General features: G+C 34.6%; 1 protein-coding gene and 1 pseudogene across 1 annotated transcript in view; one reads left to right on the top strand and one right to left on the bottom strand.

Moving 5' to 3' along the window:
• Positions 1-16711, bottom strand: part of TFEC (transcription factor EC) — a 338168-nt gene that overhangs the window by 278238 nt on the left and 43219 nt on the right. The gene's annotated exons all lie outside the window — the stretch shown is intronic.
• Positions 2409-3656, top strand: LOC141578083 (zinc finger and SCAN domain-containing protein 5B-like; annotated as a pseudogene).

Raw genomic sequence — 16711 nt, 5'->3', positions numbered from 1 at the left:
GAATAAATCTAATAAGGAGGTAAAAGACCTGTACTAAGAAAACTATGAGACACTGATGAAAGAAATTTAAGATGACACAAACAGATGGAAAGATATACTGTGTTCATGGATTGCAAGAAGTAATATTGTTAAAATGACCTTACTACCCAAGGCAATCTACAGATTGAATGTAATCCCTATCAAAAATACTAAGGGCATTTTTCACAGAACTAGAACAAATAATTTTAAAATTTATATGGAAACACAAAAGACCCCTAATAGCCAAAACAATCTTAAGAAAGAAAAACAGAATGGTGGTATCATGCTCCCTGACTTCAGAATATACTACAGTAATCAAAATAGCATGGTACTGGCACAAAAATAGATACATAGATCAATGGAACAGGATAGAAAGTCCAGAAATAAACCCATGGACTTATGGTCAATTTATGATAAAGAAGGCAAGAATATACAATGAGAAAGACACAGTCTCTTCAGTAAGTGGTGCTGGGAAACTTGGACAGCTACATGTAAAAGAATGAAATTAGAACATTTTCTCACAACATATACAAAAATAAACTCAAAAGAGATGAAAAGCCTAAAAGCAAGACCTGAAACAATAAAACTCCTAGAAGAAAACATGGAGAACACACTTTGACATAAACCATAGCAATATTTTTTGGATCTGTCTCCTAAGGCAAAGGAAACAGAAGTAAAAATAAGCAAATGGGACCTAATTAAACTTGAAAGCTTTTGCACAGCAAAGGAAACCAGTGACAAAATAAAAAGACAACCTACTAAATGGGAAAAAAATACTTGCAAATGATATGACTGATAAGGGGTTAATGTCCAAAATATAAAAGCAACTCATACAACTCAATATCAAAAAAGCAAACTGCCCAATTAAGAAATGGGCAGATCTAAATAGACATTTTCCCAAAGAAGACTTACAAGTGACTGACAGGGACATGAAGAGATGCTCAACATCGATAATCATCAGGCAAATGCAGTCATAAAAAGAATGAAATTTTGCCATTTGCAACAACATGGATGGACCTGGAGTATTTATCCTTAGTGTGATAAGTGAGACAGAGAAAGACAAATACTGTATGTTATCACTTATATGTGGTATCTAAAAAATAAAACAAAGGATTAAATATAACAAAACAGAGACAGACTCACCAATATAGAGAACAAACCAATGTTTACCAGTGTGGAAAGGGAAGGAGAGAAGGAGGGGCAAGAGAGGGGTAGGAACAAACAACTATGTAAATAAACAAGCTACAAAGATAATGTACAGCGCAGGGAATACAGCTAGTACTTTATAATACCTTTAAATGGAGTATACTCTATAAAAATTTTGAATCACTGTGTTGTACACCTGAAACTAATATAATACTGTTAATCAAATATATCATAATTAAAAATAATTTAAAAATTAGAAGTTACCCAAATAAAGTTAGCAAGAAGCAAAAACAAACAAAATGTTAATTGATAAGTGAGTGGATGAAAAAAATGTGGTTTATACATATATTTTCAATGAAAAATAAAAACTATTGATACATGAGGAATATTAAGGATATTCTAAACTTTTTTTTTGCTATTCATCAGTATGTCAGAATTAATATATTATAGTTTTGCTCAAGATAGATTAAATCACTACTTTGATATCAGCTCACTAACACTTCATGCATTCTTGTTAAGATACTGCTGCCTGAGGCACTTAGGAAAAGTAAGGCTTGCTAAATTATGTGACATAATTCTTTTTCTCTATTGTGTATAACCTCTGGTTTTCTAAATGCCTATTTAGAAATATGTTCTTCCCACACTTTGCCTTGTCAGCTGATTTTAGATAAAATCTTATAAGATTCTTTTACATTAAAAAAAAAAAGAGTAGGTAACCCAGTTTGGTTAAAATTTTGAGATTTATATTCCCTGACTCCTTCAAATTCTGCAGGCATACGATAAAAAATTCACTAGATGTGGAAAACCAATCTTGTTGCCAATAAACACAATAAATGAAAGTCTACACTAAATAAAATCAACAAATAAGGCCTATAATAAAACTAATACATAAATTTACTTAATAAATTATTTTTTATCCTGATGGGGTTTCGATGGGAAATTTAATCCACTTGGATCATCTAAAATGGTTCTTTTCATGGCCTTAAACCAATCATTGGGCTGATGAGGTAACAGGAAGAGAGGCAGGAATTTCACCAGCTCTATATAAATAGGGATATTTCAGCTTAAGGCACAGTTTGAGATCCAGTACCAGACTTGAGGAGGCTGAAGGCAAGAGGACTCAAAGGAGACTTCTGAATAAATAGTGAATCTACTACTAATGAAAGCCAGAGTGAATTCCTTTCTATAGTCACCAGTTCTAGAAGATTTTGCTCAGAATCACATTCAAAAATTCTCCAGTAAATATGGCCACAGGCCAGATATTTTCATGGGGTCATGGAAAATCCCAAGACAGCCCTGGATCAGAGCCACCACAGTGTCTGTACCATCCCAAGGAACACTTACTGAAAAGTAAGACTATAACTCAGATTTGGTGTATTAGCCTCAAAGCTGTTACTAGCTTGAAAGAATCCAACCCTATCAAGGAGTCTGAGGACACTCTAAACTCTGCCTTCTGTGGCTGAGGCCAGATCTTCACAGATCAGATTGTAGATAAGCTGGTGAATGGAGCAGTTTATGATCTCCATGCAGCAAGAGTTCCAGGTCTTAGTTAAGGAAAGTGGTGTGGAGAGTTGCAAAGACCTGGAGGGCATGCTAAGAAATAATAAGAAACCCAAGAAATAGACCATAGTCAGCTTACAAGGAGATAATTTTCTTCTATGAAATTTGAATGTTTTACATGGTAAAATTAGTGATGAAGGTGATGGAAGAGACTTATTCAGGAAGCCCAAATCCTCCATAAGATACATCCAGAGAACAGCCAGAAGGAACAGAACATTCTCCTGCCAGAGACCATTCCTGAAAAATGTGAACTGGAGGGTCTGAGGTTTAAGTAGAAATTGGAGAAGAGCCTGATGGAAGTCAGGGAAGAGGCAAAGATACTTACATGTCAAGAGCCTCAGCTTCCCAAGGGTCCTGAGAGAGAAGACTAGACTCAGAGTGAACACAGAAGAGATTCTCAGAAGAGTCTAAGAAGTTCCAAAAGAAAACAGGACAACATTTCCATTTCCCAAGAAGTGCCTCAAGAAAGAGCTACATATTTGGACAAAGGAGAATTCTCAGGATGACTTGAATAAAATTTATTTCCTTCACAGAGTACAGTGGGACCAACTGGTCATCCTATTGGGAAAAAAAGCTAAGGGACATACACTGTATGAATGTACGTTATGTTAAAAAAAAAAAAAAAAGATTTCATTAGAAATCTCAGTTTGACATTCACCAGAGAACACATACCAGGAAAGAGACCCTTTAAATGCAGTATCTGCCCCAAAGATTTCATGAAGCCTCCAGATGTCCGAGTTCATTAGCGAATCCACACAAGCAGAAAGTGAACTCTGCACCAAGGAGTTCATTCACGACTCCACAAGAGGATCCACACAAAGGAGAAGGCTTACCAAAGTGAAGACTACAAGAAAGCTTTCAGCCATAAAGGGAACCTCAAAATTCACATGAACCCACTCTGGACTAAAACCTTATGTGTATCCTCAAGGTAACAGCACCTTCTATCGGCTGGGAACTTTCAAACACCATGAAAAAAACACAATTAAAAATGACTTCCCAGTGATTCCACTATCAGGTCCAAGACCCTTTTGCTCCAAGTTGGAAATTAACCTATGTTATAAAAATGATGTATGACATGTTGAGTGCTTAATGAGGTGTCTGGAACATAATGTGGGTTCCATAAATATTAAGTATGAGGATCTTTGAATAATTACTTATCTTCTCTATTTTTGTTTTCTGCTTCATTATATCCTGTTGTTCTCTTATAAGTTTTTCGGTTTATGCTGCTATTGTTCTTCCAGTGAGTGCAAGGCTCATGAGTTTTCAATATTTCATAATTAAACTAAGGCTGCTGAAAATAAATAAAATAAAATAAAATAAAATAAAATATTTCACTGTACCAGAATTTAGATTTCCAGCTATATGTATTGTTTTTTCCATTTTATTTGTTGTACAGTAGGGTTCTGGTTAACAATTTGCTTACTTAGCTTAGTAATCTCCCTCTTAATGTCATTTTATTGTTTTATTTAATATTTGTTTCTGAATTCATAGTTTTACAAGTTTTTTTTTTTTTTTTTAATAAACTCAAGGCACCCACATAAGTTGTCTTCCATTCTTTGGTATTTTCCTTCAGACTGTTGATCATTTTGTCTTTTGCATGTCATGTTCCTCATCTAAATGTAGATTTATCCAGCTCTTGATTGATGATCACATTTCTACATCATGTTCCTTTGCAACATGACAATGTGGATATTGTATGGTAAAATCTATTTAATAGCCACTCTCCTTTTTTCTTGGTATGACACTTGGCGATCTGAATTTTGAGATTTGAATCTCTCTATTTTCTGAGTACTGAGGCTACTAAGGAGGGAATGCTTGAATGAAGTCACATATTTTATTTCCCTTCTGAAATACTGTTGCTAAATATACTTTAGCAGGGCCTCTGCACCCAGCCAGGGGTGCATTTACTCCTGCAACCTTCTCCTGGAAATCCCTGGAAATGTGCAAATCCCTGGAATCTCTTTGCTGAAATCCTACTGTGAGAGTTTATGCACTCTAAAGTGATTCCTGTATTTCTCTCTTGACTTTCCAAAGATGCCTGCTTAACCCACTTCTTCCCTGTGGAAGATGTTGGTGAAAATGTCATGTTGTGGATTCACAATATTAACGGAGTACTGTTTCTGTAGAATGAAAACAGGGTTAGAACTCTGTGCCACACCAGAATTCACTCACTCATTCAACACATATTTTTTGCATCAGTTCTGTGCCAAGCACCATATTAGGTTTATATCAGTGAAAAAGGAAAAATAGACAAAGTTCTTGCCTCATGAAGATTACCTTCTAGTAGGAATGAGGCAACAGTAAATAGATAATAAAACATAAGTCAGGTGGTATAAATGTGATGAAAAATGAAGCACAAAAGAGAGCGACAGGGCTTGCTATTTTGGATAGATGGCCTAAAAGGACCTCTGATATTCTGACTTTTGAGCACAGACCAGAAGAAAGTAAGTGAGCCAGGTAGCTATTAGGGGAAGAACTCTCCAGGCAAAGAAAATCTAAATGCAAAAGTCTCGCCTTAGGAAAGTGATTAGCATATTTGAGGCATAGTGAGGAGGCCAAGGTGACTGGCAGACTGAGGTCAGGCAAGTGGTAAGAGCCCAGGAAGACACTAAGAACTTGAGCTTTTTTACTTTGAGGAAGATGGGAAATTTTGGAAGGTTTTGCATGAAGGAATGATACATTTGGAAAGGATCCCTCCACCCTCTCTCTCAGTTTGCCTCTTTCCAAATTTATGGAAAGAAGTTTGTTTTTCTCCTTTTCTTGTTAAGCTGCTTATGTATGTATGTATGTATGTATGTATGTATTTATGTTTAATAAATTGAAGTTGAAGCTGTGAACCCTCTTCATTGGGCCATCTCTACCTCTGCCATTGAGATGGAGGAAGTTTCATTCCCACCTTGTTTGATGGCTTGTAGGCAGGGTCTCACTCACACTAACCCTCCAGGCCATGTCAGGAGGACTGCACACCGAAGCTCACCTGTAACAGCACAGCGAGCACATTCACCCACCCCAGCCTCAAATCAGCCTCAGCAGCAATCCAGGAAGTATGTGCCTGTGCAGTAGTGATTTATAGTTCCTTTTTTATAAATATGTGACTCAAAACAGTATTGTTCTTTGTTTAGATTTCATTTTTGTCAGTTTGAAGTGTTTTTAAGAAACAGTTGTAAATTTATTTTTTAAGATTGCCAACTTAAACAAAAATTTTTTAAAATATAGGTATGCTCCCAAATTTCTTTTTCTTATGAAAGAAAAGATGCTAAATTTATAAAAAAAATGTTATATTTGCATTAAGAAAGGGTTAGCAGCAAACTAAAATAATCAATAAATTATCTCTGATACTAAATGTATATAGATTTCTTGACTATCTGAAAAAGAGGGTGTCTGATAAAAATTTACCATACTCTGCTTCTTTTTTTTTTAATGGAGTTCTTCAAATTTAGTTGTGTTAAGTGCGCTCTAAATGTTCTTCATGAAAAATCTAGGTCTTGGGTCTAAGATTTACTTCCTTTGAGGTAAGTGCAAATAACCATTTAAGCACAGTAGAAACAATGGCGCTAGATTTATTAAAATCTGGTTTAAAATATAAAGAATGTAATTTTTATGAAGTATTTATAGACCAGTATGCAAAATTAAGTGTTAAGAGAATAAGAAATGAATCTTGAATTTATAGATATTTGAAATAAAACTTTTCACTATGATAAAGGCAATCTGAATTTTTGAAGGATAAACATTAAAAGAAGTCTAAATTTAAGGTTATATATAAGATATATTGGCTATCATGTCAACAAGTTTCTCATGTCATGTATTGTGTGTTGTTCTTGTGTTTATTTTTGTCAAAGGATTCGAATCAAATGTGTACTATATTTTGGTGGAGAAACCCTGGCAACAACACAGGGTTGTACAACTTTTCACTTCCACCAACTATGTATGAGAACTTTTCAAAACCCATGAATCACTATTCTCTAGTTTGGCTGAATTTAGGGGGCTATTGTTAAATACTCTAATATTTATATAACACTTTTTTAAAACACAATTATTTCAGTGGTTTCACAGTGTGTCTAAATGTAAAAGAAAATATCATTGTAACTGAAAACATTTTTGGAGAACAAAGTTCTCCAAATTTAAATAAATCATGCATACTATTGAGAGAACTACATTTGACATACTTTTTCCTCTGAGCAAGCAAACCCTTCCAAGACCTTTGTGTAAGATTATAAAACAATAAGAAAACATTAAAAATACATGCAAAGCAAAAATACAAAAACAAAATATAGCCAATATGTTTGCTCTATCTTATCTCTATTTTAAATTAAAACACAGAATGGAAAGGCATCATAACCATAGGAAATCAATATTCTTATAACTTAATATAACTTGAAGTTTCTCTCAAGAAGTAAACAATTTCATGGGAAGTTTTATGTCATGTTTCCAAAGGCCCACACATTTCCTTCTCTAACTATAAATTCCCCAATCCCATAAACACTTAAGTAAGCCAAGCATAATGAAGTTATAAATCTACTATATTAGCTATAGATACACAAGTGTGTGCCAGGCTCACCAAGTCATGAACAAGAATGTCCAATAAAATAAGCTCAGAATACAAACATTTCCAGATAGTTTCTCCTTTCAAAAGGTTCAGCCTTCTTATCTAAACCAGGTTTTCCACATAAATAGGTGAATGTATGCTTGATTACATTTTTTCTTGAAGTGCCTAGATATCAAAACTTAAGTGTATTTAGAAAACAAAGCAAATCCTCATGAGAGGGAGTCGCTACTGATTAATTCATTCACTAATGTATAGTTTATTTATTTTGATCCCTTCTTATTTAATAACAAACATAATACTTTCAATTTGCTTTTAGTTACAATAGATTTTTATATGTGATTATTATATTAATACTATTTTCTAATTACAAGTTTTTATTTCCTTTATGGCCCTACAGTTATTGGGAAAAATAGTTTTCAGTTTTTGAGTGGCTGACTTTTTCTAATATCCTTATATAATGAATTTCTAAGTTTATTGCATTGTTTTCAGAGACTATGACCCTTACAATGTTTTATAAATTCCATGTTTGAAAGGTGGGATATTTATTCTCTGTCTAAAGGGTACAGAATTTAATTTAGTCTTTTAAAATAACATAATCCTCTTATTCAAATGCCATATATTATTATGTAATACCACCTAAAGTCTGTTTCAGTTGAGGTCCTAAAGTCCAGGAACAATAGATCAGGTGCTGAGAGCAAGTCAAGGGATTGGATGACGTAGATGATACAAACCCAGAGATTATAAAACCAGTTTTTCCAACATTAACAGGTCACAGTGAATTTACTGCAAATTAATGAAGATTATGCTTCTATGTCCCCTCACATGCACAGGCCTCTTCTTAGACAATGAATAATGTCTATTAAAAGGGTATTCACTGTTAATTGCTGCACCAGAACATTAGAAACATCCTGAAATCTTACAGCTCATATATGAAAGAAACTTAATAGTGGTTTTCCCAAATTTTTCAAGAATTTCAAAAATTTACAAGGCAGTTCCAATAAAGAGGTGTAAAAGTGGAAGAAACTTCTAAAATAATAATAAAAAAACCCCCCAAATTTAATTAATCATTCCAAAGCAAAAATTGAAATACTTTCCTAGTATACCTATTGAAAACAGCATTTCTAAATGATTGGCGTATGAAGAGAAGAATGAAGAATAAGCAGCCAAAAATCTTAAAGGAAAAGGTATTTTAGAGGCATATCAGACAGTCAATTAATTAAAATGGTGTGTATATATATATATATATATATATATATATGTATGTTTTTTTGTTTTTTTTTTTTGGTGAGGTTGAGGATATTTGTAAACTTTTTAAAACTAGTAATAAGTTCTGGTTTATTTCACCTTAGTAAATATTCATTTTCATTTCTAATTTGCATTTTTTGTATTCTTTTTCTTAACATTCCTGCAAAACTGTACCAGTTCAGGTCCCATAAAAGATGAATGATTTGCTGGTGATCATATGCCTTCAGTGACTAAAGAATGAAGTGTCAAAGACTTTAAAGCTAAAGAGAAGATTCATTTGTATCCCCTCACCTCACACCAAATAACGACAAGTTTGATGAATAAAGAAGCTAGGCAAGTTAAGTCACACTGTCCCCACAATACTCCCCATCTCATTCCCCCAACTATGAGGAAGTGTTTCCCCAACGCCTCAATCAGGTAAGACGTCTCTGAGGAAATCACCACAAGTCCTTGGTGTCTGAAGAAACGGTGTCTGAGGCTTCCCTAGAGATTTTTTATGGCTGGAGCTGTCTCTTTTTGTCAGTGCACTGGGTGCAAGCCATACTTTCCAAAGAATAGGGAAAAGATGCCTGAGTTTCTCAAGAGCCAAGTAGTTGCCTGGGAGGGAGTATTGGGAAGTTTTAAAGCCCCCCACTCAAGAAAACCGCCTGGAGATGCAAAGGGACCCTAACAGAGAAAGACTGTGGCGGGGCAGGGGTAGGGGTCAGGGAGAGGGGTGGACCGCCCCTCTCAGCCCCACCTCCACCCTCCACCTCCCTACCCACCATGTCTGGAGAAAGGGAGAGAGCTTTACCGTAAATGAAATTTGGAGTTCCGATTATTGCATTGGATTGTGCATTTTAATTATTAAATTGTGGCTGTGCTTGTGGCTGAGTGATCCACCTGAGTTATTATTCACCAGTGGGGGAAAATCTTAATTGAGCTTGGGCTTAAAGAAACTATGGAAAAAGAATAAAATTACTTTATATCATATGCTAATAAGCCAAATTTATTCAAGAAAAGTTATACCCATTTTTCTTTAACCTTCTTAACTACCAAGAACTTAGTAATTTGTGTAAAAGCATGCCTGCTTTTTCCTTTAAAGCTTCTTTTCTATTTTTAACAAATTAAAAAAAATGTATTTCAAGACTATGTTACACAGATATAAAGGCTTATTATCTTTAAGTTCAACGAACATGTCAATATAAATAACATCCACTGCTTTCTTTTTATTTTAATATTTACCTAACTAAATTTAGCTTTCAGAGAAGAGGATGTAGCCTGAGTAATTTCTACCTTTTGGAATATTTTGAATTTACTTTGTTACCTTAAAAAGGATTTTAGGCATTTTTATATATACTCCATGGTGTTTGAAAGAAAACTATACTCTGTGTTTAACGAAGGTAAGTTTTTCTTCATATCTGTAAGCGAAATAGGAAGGAAAAGAATTTTTCCCCTAAAATTATTCATTAGAAAAGAGAAAGTACCTTCTTACATTTGAAACCCATAGCAAGTTGCAAGAGAAGTAGAAGAAATGGTGTGAAGTTCTTTATGTTTAGCAATGGAAATAACACATTTGATTTTTCTAGGTCTTATGAGCCCACCTATGCATACAAAAAAGGATGGAGATGGCAGAGTCGTTCAATGTGATGGCCCTAGATGCCCTCCCCAGAGCTCTAGTAACTTTGCTAAGCCTATATTATTCTATGAATGTGGTCTGAGAGGCAGTCTAAGATTTTGGGGAGAGATCAGATATTATTTCAAATATATGAGAACTAGAAGTGGAAGTACAAAAAAGCCACTCCCAAAGTGGCAAGACTTATGCAAATTAAAAATATTTATACCCTTTGGGCCAGCAGTTCTACCACCTTGAGTGTGGTGACGGTAACATGAGTGTTTGTATATATTCAAACTCATTGAATTGTTACATATTAAGTATATGCAGTTCTTTATATGTCAATTATACCTCAGTAAAGTTGTTAAAAAAATTTTTTTTAAAGATTCAGGTCCACTTTCCTTTTTTGAGACTTCTGAAACATAAAAATTGAATAAATACCAAAATTGGTTACCAAAAAAAATTAAAAAGAATAGGAAATTTCATGGAACATTGTTGTAAGAGCAAAATATGGGCAATTATCAAAATCCTAATCAATTGAAAGTTAAATAAATTATGATATATCAATACTATGAAATATTATGCAATAATTATAAGTAAAATTTATATGCTGATATTCCAGATCCACAAGACACTATAATTTTTTTAATGAAATTGCAAAACAAGATATAAAGCCTGATCCCATTTGTGAAATTGTGTATGATATTGCATAAATGCCTAGAAAGTGCTTTGGAAGAATGTACAATAATCTATTAATAATATACTTCGGGAAAGCAAGTGGGACTGGGGAGGCAGTGCTGGAGGAATGCTGTAGATATACTTCTCAATTGATTAAACTTTACAATGAGAATATTCTTACATATTAATTATATAAAATGTTATAATAAAAATATGGAAATCTACCTTTATATAGCTTGAAAGTGTGGGGGTTTTGTAACCGACAGAGCCAGAAAGTGAAACTGAATGCCACATGAATTATAAAGCTTTAAAAATTTGCATTTACATTTTATTGTATAATACTAAAAAATCTATTCTCTTTCATTGCCACTAAAAATTTTGTAGTAAAATCTTCTTACCATTAACAAAGGTGCCAGACTATAGATGCTACTGGCAAATGAAGAAGCCATCAGGTCAACATTCATAAACCAGCAAACATTTATCAAATAGAGGCTACACCTTCCATACTATATTAGACATAAATATCACCAAGCATCTTGGAACTTCAAAATGTAGAATGGAGTGATATTATATTTGGGCAACTCATAGAGATTCTAACAAATTAATTCACATAGCTTCTGGTTACCCACTATGTGTATCGTCATTATGATAATTGACAACTTGAATAATGGGAGTTGACTGTTACGGTATTTGCCAGTTTTTAGATTAATGATAAAATCAGAAAATATTAATAAAAATATCACATTGAATAAACAGTATTGTCACTATTTTAAACTTGAGGAACTGAGGGTAAAAGACTATCAGTGCCTAAGGCCATTGTAAATAAATGTCAGAATCAGAACTTGATTCTGGGCCTAGTAGGGATATGTATTTCAACTTTTTCCACTTTATCACAATACCTTCTCTCTACCGATCTGGCAATTTAGAAAAGATTGTTTGAAAATATAAGGGAGTCCTCTCTCTTCTATTTTTTAGTTTTAGAACTGAAATAACAAGTTTCAGAAACTATTCATTTTATTGGTCCAGAACATTGCATTGCTCATAGATGTTATAAATACCACATCACTATACAACGGGCCATTACATGTATTTCAACTCGTTTTTACAATGGTTTCAGTCTTTCTGGTCTTCTCTTGTTTCTTTAAAATCTTCCAGGAACAGTTTATCCTTTCTTTGTATTCTCTTAAATTTGTCCAGGTTAAGGTCTCTTTAACAAGTATTATTTTTAAGAGGCCAATCCTCCTGAGTAGTTTAGAAGTTCTATCTTTAATGTGAATTATTTTAATCAGGTTGCTTCCATCTTAGACTCTAATTGAGATCTCAGACAATAGTATCATGGATAGGGAATAGGGCTAGGGGGTGGAAGAATGAGGGAAAGTGCAATGAGAAAAGAGGTCATTTTAGAGTATAGACACTGTGGAAGAGAGCTGACCCAGGTGCCCATGATCAGCTGTTAAGATTCTAGGGTACAGGGTGTGTCTGGAGATAAGAAAGATGTGAAGAAATGGCAGGGGAAGTGGACTTGATTATAAAAATGATGTTGATAAGGCCATTGTTGATAATGCAACTAACCAAAAATGACTAGTGTTTCTGGTGTGCTTAACCTAGAGCAAAGCACTGATAAGTCTTTTATTTATCATCTCATTTACATGTTATCTCATTTAACCCTCACATAAAAACCTTACAATACAGATATTTTTATTCCCAGTCTATAGATGAAGGAATGGAGGCTTAGAGACATTGCCCAGTTTACATATTAGCAAATAAACAGAGCCAGCTGGAGTAAACAAAGCAAGTTGCAGTTATTTTTAATATTTCTTGGATCAGATTTCATATACATTGGAGAATCTCTCCAAGTTAATTCTATGAAATATGTATATATTTTAGTGCTCAAAAATATAAATAGAAAACTATATTTAGATTTCCATGGCTTAAATTTTATTTTCTTCTAAATTCCCCAAAGAAAGAGCAGAAGAGAAACAAGTGATCTGTGAAGGTCAAGAAAAATCTGACAATTGATACCATATGATTCCTATTCAAACGCCTTCCTATTGTCTTATATTTCATGTCAAAGTTTCCCCCAACCCCTCTCTGCTGTCTGAAGATTAACATTCCCCATCATAGCCTTCATTGTGGTTCCTCTGCTGCCCTCACTCACTATCTTAGTTTTTGGCTCACTGCAGCTTTGATTCTAGCCTGCACTCTCTATGACCTTGCTTCACTGTTGCTTGACACAGGTTTGTCTTAATGTCAATACTTAAACTTGCCCAGTTTAGCCCAGCATGAGTCAGTTTTCCACTCCTGGTGCAATCAGTTATTTTCATGGTCCATGTGATAATGGAGCTCCCTCTGTTGGGGGCTTGAAATTGGAAAGGTTTGTTTTGTTTTGTTTTGTTTTTTCCCTAAGAAAAGAATAGGAATGAGGAAGAAATAATTGGAGACTTTAGCACAATGGGTTTGAAGCAGTTGGTAGAAAAGCCAAACTTTATTACAAGGAGAGACGGGCTTAAGAAGGTAAGAGACAACCTGTGAGAATGAGCCAGAAGAGCATGGAGCTGCAGGTTGTGGGGAACGTATTGGAAGGGGAAAGAAAACATCACAAGGTCATTTTGATACAGAATAAAACTCAAAGGGGAAATAATTGTAGGTAAAAGTGAATGATGCTTATCTTATGCTAGGACGAGGGCAAGAGCCACAGAAAATAAAAACATATTATTATTACAGTCAGGTAGGAAATCTGCACCAAATGATAAAACTAGTCTCAAGTTTTGGATAGAACTGAGAAATCCTATAGGTTCTTAGAAACTATTGACCCAAATCAAACTTAAGCTAAGATTTTTGTCTTTTTTTAAGTCTTCTAGACTAACTTGGAAACATGCACATGTGACCTGTAATGCCATCTCATCTTATTTGTTATTTTTAGGACGTGTCTTCTGTTTTTCCTTTGTTTGTATCAGTTCATTGCTAAAACTATCGTGTTAAGTCTTTTAGGTGTTAAGGAATTTGTCAAGAAAGAGGAATAGATAGCTGTTTCTACACCATGTTTCTGTGAGTAATTCAAGAGGAGAGACAGTGTTATTTAACTCTGCGTCCTTAGCAACCACCACAGGCCAGGGTCTGGCTTCTTGCAGTTGCTCAATAAATATTTGCTGAATGATTCAGACCTGGAGCCGACCACCCCCCAGCAGCCAGGTGTCATGTCAGCAGAGACAAACCAGATCAAGGGCAGAGGTGACTGGGCAATCAGAGCAGGCAGTGAGAAAGAATTTCAGAAGGATAAAATTAAACTGCAAACATGACTTCAGTATTTCTGAAAACAAAACAGCAAGGCCCAGACTGGGGCTAGATAGACTACTATGCTTGAATTAAACTTGAAGCAACAAATAGAACAAAATTATTTACCCCAATACTACCAGCCAGAACAGCTCAAAAACTCAGAGGGCTTTGTGGTGTTTTAAACCTTTCTAGAAAAGTCTGGAAGTAGGACTGATGATGACACAGTGTACTCCTTTCATTTAGGCAATTGGCTCACACCCTCACTCTGATGTTCCCATCATTGAGCATCTAAGAAGCCTCTTTGATGAGTGATGAATAAGTGGGTGGATATAGGTTTTTTTTTTTCTGAAACTCTTGCCAAATAACCAAACAATATACTAAAGAGACTGCATGGGCCAAATAGAGATAAATGATGTTTTGCACATGTTTGTTGAATCCAATGAAATATACCATTTTATGGAAAGCTTTTCCTCCAACCTCTAGCAACCATGAGGCAAATATCACCCTTTGATCTATGGAAAAGTCAAAATGAATAGTAAAGATAGATTTTCTTTTCAAAATCGTTACTGGCTAACTAATCTCACTGAAAATGTATGAAAAGAAAGTGGCCCAGGGAAGCGAGGGAAACCACAGCTAAATCACTCAGTTTCAGTCCCCACATATTTTACTTTAACTTAAATCTATCTAATACGTCTCTTAACATTACTTCAAGAACCACCATTTCTCTCCATCCCTATGCTGACAAGAAAAAATTGTCCTTCACAGAAATATTGGTAATAAGTACACATTTTTAAATGTCTGATATTCACAAGCATTTAAGCATAAAATTTAATTGAAATAAAAAGGGGTCTGACTTTCTAAGTGTCCCTTTGGAGATTTTGATTAATGGGTTAATATGAAGGGCACAGACTTAAGAATGCTCTGTGATCTTTCATTACATGGAGTCAGGTGAGATTTCAGTTTATCAGCATGCCAAATTTCATTCTGACAATGAATGTGACTTCTTGGACACCTCACACTTTTCCTTTAAAAAGCCTTTACTTTTTCTAAATCACATATTTGGCTCCTATGTTAATCTTATCTCTTCTATCTCAGGGTTTGGCTCTGATACAACAGTTGCAGCTGGACCAAGGCCTGCCCCTGCCTGGCAAGAACCTGTGGAATTTTGAATTCACGCTTTAGGAAAATTTCATTTTCCCTTCATATTAATTGTGATGTCAGATTCAAAATATTTCCCAGCTCCAGGGTGGGATGTTTTCTTTTTCCCTACATTCCCTCTCTCTACCACACAACTATGGAATTAAAATGACAAATACTGCTAAATCTCTCAGTCTGTGTTGGTTTAACATATATTAACATATATCCTGTCAAACTAACATTGACAAGGAGTATTTGCAAACATACTTGGGTGATTTTTAAAATAATAATATAAACAATCCTCACTGAACCTCTAGTGTTATAGGGAATACAGAAACATATAAAGACAAATTTGTGCCCATGTGAATTTTCTTATAAGCAAGTCCAACTTAGAAATGGATAAATCTAGATTCCCTTCCTTCAAGCTCCATACCTATCTTATAAATACCCTGGGTTGAGACCATACTCTTAATTCAGAACCAGTCTGTTTCATGAGGAAATAAAAGACTCAGATCTCTATTATTTTTGCCTCAAAGTGATGCTTTTAATTCACTGACTTACCTTTAGGGATGTATCTGATTGAATCATACGCCTAAATCCTAGCTGCAAAGTGAGCTGGGAAATATAGTTATGGCTTCCCAAAGTATAGAAAGGATATTCCAAAAACATATAGGTCAACCACAAAAATGAGTCGTGTTCTTTTGCAAATATTTTCTCCCATTCCATAGGTTGTCTTTTTGTTTTGCTTATGGTTTCCTATGCTGTGCAAAAGCATAAAAGTTTAATTAGATCCCATTTATTTATTTTTGCTTTTATTTCTATTGCATGGGTAGACTGCCCTAGGAGAACATTGCTAAGATTTATGTCAGAAAATGTTCTGCCTATGTTTTCTTCTAAGAGGTTTATAGTATCTTGTCTTATATTTAAGTCTTTAAGCCGTTTTGAGTTTATTTTTGTGTATGATGTGAGGGAGTATTCTAACTTCACTGATTTACATGAGACTGTCCAGTTTTCCCAAGACCATTTGCTGAATAGACTGTCTTTGCTCCATTGTATATTCTTGCCTCCTTTGTCAAAGATTTATTGACTAAAAGTCTGTGGGTTTTTCTGGGCTCTCTATTCTGTTCCATTGATCTATATGTCTGTTTTTGTACCAATAGCATGCTGTTTTGGTAACTGTAGCTCTGTAGTATTGTCTGAACTCTGACAAAGGTTTAATTTCCAGAATATATAAACAGCACATACAACTTAATAAAAAAAAATTCAAAAGTGGGCAGAAGACCTAAAGAAGCAATTCTCCAATGAAGACATAGAAATGGCCAATAGGCACGTGAAAAAATGCTCAATATCACTAATTATCAGAGAAATGCAAATCAAAACTACAATGAGGTATCACCTCACACCAGTCAGAATGGCCAAAAGTCCACAAACAATAAATGCTGGAGAGAGTGTGGAGAAAAGGGAGCCCTTCTACACTGTTGATTGGAATGTAGTTTGGTGCAGCTATTATG

The sequence above is a fragment of the Camelus bactrianus genome, chromosome 7, assembly GCF_048773025.1.
Source record: "Camelus bactrianus isolate YW-2024 breed Bactrian camel chromosome 7, ASM4877302v1, whole genome shotgun sequence".
NCBI lineage: Eukaryota > Metazoa > Chordata > Mammalia > Artiodactyla > Camelidae > Camelus > Camelus bactrianus.
This window is presented reverse-complemented; position numbering and strand designations above follow the sequence as displayed.